Source organism: Capra hircus, chromosome 15, assembly GCF_001704415.2.
Source record: "Capra hircus breed San Clemente chromosome 15, ASM170441v1, whole genome shotgun sequence".
Classification (NCBI taxonomy): Eukaryota; Metazoa; Chordata; class Mammalia; order Artiodactyla; family Bovidae; genus Capra; species Capra hircus.
In genome coordinates, this window is record NC_030822.1 from 57,227,450 (window position 1) to 57,232,705 (window position 5,256).

A 5,256-nucleotide genomic window follows, 5' to 3' on the forward strand; every position below is an offset into this window, starting at 1 on the left:
GAGTTATTTTGTCAATTGTCCCTCCATTTTATGCTATCCAATATTTTCTCATAATTAGATCGGGGTCATGCATTTTTCTCAAGAATAATACAGAAGTGGTATGTCCTTCTCAGTACAATATCATGAAAGAAGATTTGTCTTATTACTGCTGATGTTAATCTTGACCACGTGCATAAGCCAGTGTCTGCTGGTTTTCAACACAAAGTTACTATTTTTCACTTTGAAATTAATAAATGTATTGATGGAAAACTATTCTTGTTTCTCCTCAAACTTCCACCCAGTGATTTTAGGATTCATCAGCAAATCTTGACTAGTGCAATTATTACTACAGTGTTCTCACACAGAGAAATGATTTATCTTAACAATGGACCTATTTATTGTGTGCACTCTGTCCTTCAGTCATGTCCGACTCTTTTGCAACCCCATGGACTGTAGCCCACCAGGCTCCTCTGTCCATGGAATTTCCCAGGCAAGCATACTGGAGTGGGCTGCCATCTCCTGCTTCAGGAAATCTTCCTGACCCTGGGACTGAACCCATGTCTCTTGCATCTCCTTCATTGGCAGATGGATTCTTTACCACTGCACCACCTGGGAAGCCCTATTTATAGTAGAAAATTGAGTACTTTTCATTCTGAAATGTGTGTTTAAGTCACTCTACTTCATTCACATTCTCATAAGAAAAAATACATACACTTGTTTTACAATCATATAACTAAGAAAAGGTCTTGGGTTCCAGTCAACCCTGAAGGGCAAGACTGCATGTAGATTTTTAAAATAAGTTCCTCTTCATTCTGTCTTGGAGTTAAGATGTCAGCCAGGCAAACCTGTTATTCAACATTTGGTGCAAAACTGACTAGATGGCCAGATACCCATATCCTCCTGTTCCGGCTATGCAGATCCATCCAAGTTTTTCCGGAAACTGGTCACATCACTCTTTGAACAAGCACATTCATTTAGTCATCTACAAAAACCCCTGGACACATGCTGCTAGGATCACCAATACTATCAGAGTCGAGGGCATTTGAAAAAGATATTCATGGTTTTCTTGTGCTTTATTTTTTCATCTTCATGAAAAACGTGCTTTCTGTTGCCAGTGAATAAGAAGCTAACAACTTACATCCACAATATGGGTAGCTGGTTTCATGTAATTTGGACAGTTTCTCACATTTCAGAATTGAATCCTCTCTGAGAATCTGGAAAGTAAGATGAAAGTCTTCTGCCCAGCCTCCCAACACACTCCAGCTCCTCACAGGGACAGAAAGCATTACTGAGGACCTACCTGGAAGGACCTTCAGGACAGTGGTCTCCAACCTTTTTAGCACCAGGGACCTGTTTAATGGAAGACAGTGTTTCCATGGACCAAGGGAACAGGGGAGAGGGAGGAGAGTTTGGGGCTGATTCAAGCACATTACATATATTGTGCACAATTTTTTATTTCTATTTATTATTTTTCTATTATTTATTTATTATTCTTTACTTCTATTATCATTGCATTAGCTCCTCCTCAGGTCATCAGGCACTGGATCCTGGATGCTGGTGACCCTGCTTCAGGACACACTGCGGGCCCTAGGAGTGGGCTGGGAGCAGCCTCACTAGCAGGAACAGGGTCTCCTTGTGCGGCATCAAGTAGTGACTTTCTGTCTCTGCTTTTCTTGCTGCTGTGAACATCTAGCTACTCTCTACTTTCTCTCTGCTGCATGGATTCTGCTGTCTCATGTCTTCTATTTCATGACTGTTGGCCGGACCTTGGAGTGAATAAAAAATGCAGCTCTGGCGATCTGGCTTCATGGCCTGCCCCCTCCATATACTGATTTTTTTATCTTAGCTAATGTTTAAGCCTCCTGTGCCCCAGTGTCCTCATCTGAAAATGGTGATGTCTTCATAGTGAAACTGTGAGAGTCAAGTGGATTAGTCCCTAAAGACAGGCTTCCCCAACAGCTCAGCAGGTAAAGAATCTGCTTGCAATGCGGTTCGATTCCTGAGTCAGGAAGAATCCCCTGCAGGAGGAAAAGGCAACCCACTCCAGTTTCTTGCCTGGAAAATCCCATTGCATAGAGGAGTCTGGTGGGTTAAACCCATGGGAACGCAAGGAACCGGACAGGGCTGAGCACACAGGCACGCTGGTGCATAAAGGAGCCTGGAAAAGGGCCTGGTAGCTAGCAATTCTTCAGATAAACGCCAGCCCTTATCTGATCGATGCATCTCTCAGCGCGAACCCACCTACTGCTTCCTTCCCCACATACATGTGTCTCTTTCAAACTGCAGCAAATAGGAGATCTGAATGCAGGCAGTGACCATCAAAAGGGAGCACTCATATTTGGCAGGGTTCTCATGCCAGGAGCTCAACCAGTTGCCTTTGAAACAAGCACCCATCTATGATACAAGTGGCCAGGTAGCAATGACTTAGGCATAATGAAACAGCTTGATGCCACTATTTCACCACCTTTTTGGAGAAGGAAATGGCAACCCACTCCAGGATCCTTGCCTGGAGAATCGCATGGGCAGAGGAACCTGGCAGGCTACAGTCCACGGGGTCACAGAGTCAGACACAACTGAGTGACTGAGCATGCATGCACGCACCACCTTTTTAACATTTTTTTTTAATTTTTATACAATTTTTAATGGATACTTTCCATTTACAGTTCTTCCAAAATATTTGTTGTGTTGTATAATACATCCTTGAGCCTATCTTATACCCAAGAGTGTGTACCTCCCACTCTTTTACCCCTATATTGCCCCTCCCCGCCTCTGGTAACCAATTGCTTGTTTTCTGTATCTGTAAGTTCACTTCTTTTATGTTACGTTCACTAGTTTAAATGTATTTTTTAGATTCCATATATAAGTGATATCATACAGTGTTTCTCTTTGTCTGATTTATTTTACTTAGCATAATGTCCTCCAGGTCCATCCATCCCATCCATGTGGCAGCAAATGGCAAAATTTTGTTTTTTATGGTTGAGCAGTATTCCATTGTGTGTATGTATGGGTGTGTGTTTATGTGTGTATATATATATATAATTTACATACAAGTATACCAATTTATATCCCTATCAACCATGTAGGAAGCTTCCCTTTTTTCCACATTCTCACCAACATTTATAATTTGAGGACTTTTTGATGATAGCCATTCTGCCAAGTTGGAGGTGATATTGTGATTTTGATTTACATTTCCCTAGTGATTAGTAATGTTAAGTATCTTTTCACGCACTCATTGGTCATCTGCATTTCCTCTTTGGAAAAATATTTATTCAGTTCTTCTGTCCATTTTTTAAGAGAGTTGTTTGTTTTCTTTGATGTTGCGCTCCATGAGCTGCTTATATATGTTGGATATTAATCACTTATTGGTCATATCAATTGCAAATATTTTCTCCCATTCAGTAGGTTGCCTTCTCATTTAATCAATGGTTTTCTTTGCTGTGCAAAAGCCTTTAAGTTTAATTAGATCCCATTTGTTTATTTTTGCTTTTATTTCCTTTATTTTAGGGGAAGGAGCCACAAAAAAAGAAAAAAAAAACATTGCTTTATGTCAAGAGTGTTCTGCCTGTGTTTTCCTCTAGTAGTTTTATAGTATCTGGTCTTATATTTAGGTCTTTAATCTATTTTGAGTTTATTTTTGTATATGGTATTAGAGAATCTTCTAATTTAATTTTTTTACATATGGTATTAGAGAATCTTCTAATTTAATTTTTTTACATGTGACTGTTCAGTTTTCCCAGCACCACTTACTGAAGAGACTGTCTTTTCTCCACTATATATTCTTACCTCCTTTGTCACAGATTAATTGACTATAGCATGTGGATTTATTTCTGGGCTGTCTATCCTATCTTACTGATCCATGTCTGTTTTGTGCTGGTACCATACTGTTTTGATTACTGTAGCTTTGCAGTGTCATCTGAAGTCAGGGAGTCACCACCTTTGTCAAAGAGTGTTAGGTGCATAGCAGTCACTCTGAACTTCAGATAATTTTCCACAATACCTGAAAATGGAAGAGAGGTCTGTTCCCAAATGGAAGACCATCTGTTACTAGTTAATCTGGGGTTGTGGTGAATGGCCTACCCCTATAGCTGCCTCAGCGTCAACCTTTCCCCTCCGTCAGCATGGCTGAGCTGCAGTCTGTGCCCTCCACCATTGCACTGCGACGTGGAGTCCGACGTCAAGCACTCACTTCTGGAACCTTGAGACTTCTTGATATTGCATCTTCTGTCCTCCTTCCAGGTGCAAGGACTCTCCTTTGTACTTGGGTCCCATGGACATGAGACTTCCCAGCTTTCATATGGGCTCCTCAGCAGTGAGGTGCCTCTTGTTTGATTCCCGAGGCCACAGCAGCCACTTCTCTAGCTTCTGGCTCAGTAGTCACAACATGTTCCCTGGACATCTGCTCTTTGCTTTGCACAATCCTGGACTGTCTACTCAGTTTGCTTGGGCTCCTTTAGACCCCGGGCAAGGTCAAACTACTCTTACCCTACTCAAACCTCCAACAAACTGACGCTTTCCTGGGCTGTGCTTTATTGTATGAACTCATGGCCCCATGTTCCTACCTCTGACCAAGTTCTCATATTCTGACTCCTCATTTAGACCCATAAATGTAGGGGAAAGGAAACTATTCAAAGATGATGAGGAAACTACATACTCACTGCAAAAAGAGCAATCATATTGTACTCACACCAGGTTTTTGAGCAAATTAAAAGGTGGTACAAAAAAAAAAAAGAGAGAGAGAGACATTTCTTTGAAGCATAATGGAAAATAGACATATGAACCCTAGGATCTACCTGAACTTTGTTCTACTGTATGTGTTGGAGACCTGATGGGTATTGGAAAGGGCTCTGAATCAGAGGTTAATGTGGCAGGAATCCTGGCCTCAGCTCTGTTTCAAAGCTCATTAGATGACCTAGACAAATCACTTAAACTCTCCTGACTGAGCTTCCCTCAGGTCAAACATATCTATTATACCAACCTCAGGTTAACATTAAATATCAATATTGATGTGACTAAAGCAAATTAAAATCCATACATCTACATGTCTCAGAGAAAGCTGGGAACGTGGATAGTTACTGGCACCAGTCTCCTATGGAGAAGCCAAATCAGATTGTCTATAAATATTTATCTCTTATTAAAGGCTTTATCTCTAGGAAAGAAGTGAGCAACCTGGACCCAGTCACACAAGGTTAAAACAATGTTTTCAACAGTCATTATGCAAAGACATAAGAAGTATTGTTAAGGCCAGTTTCACAGAGTGGGATCAAGGATGTTGGGAGG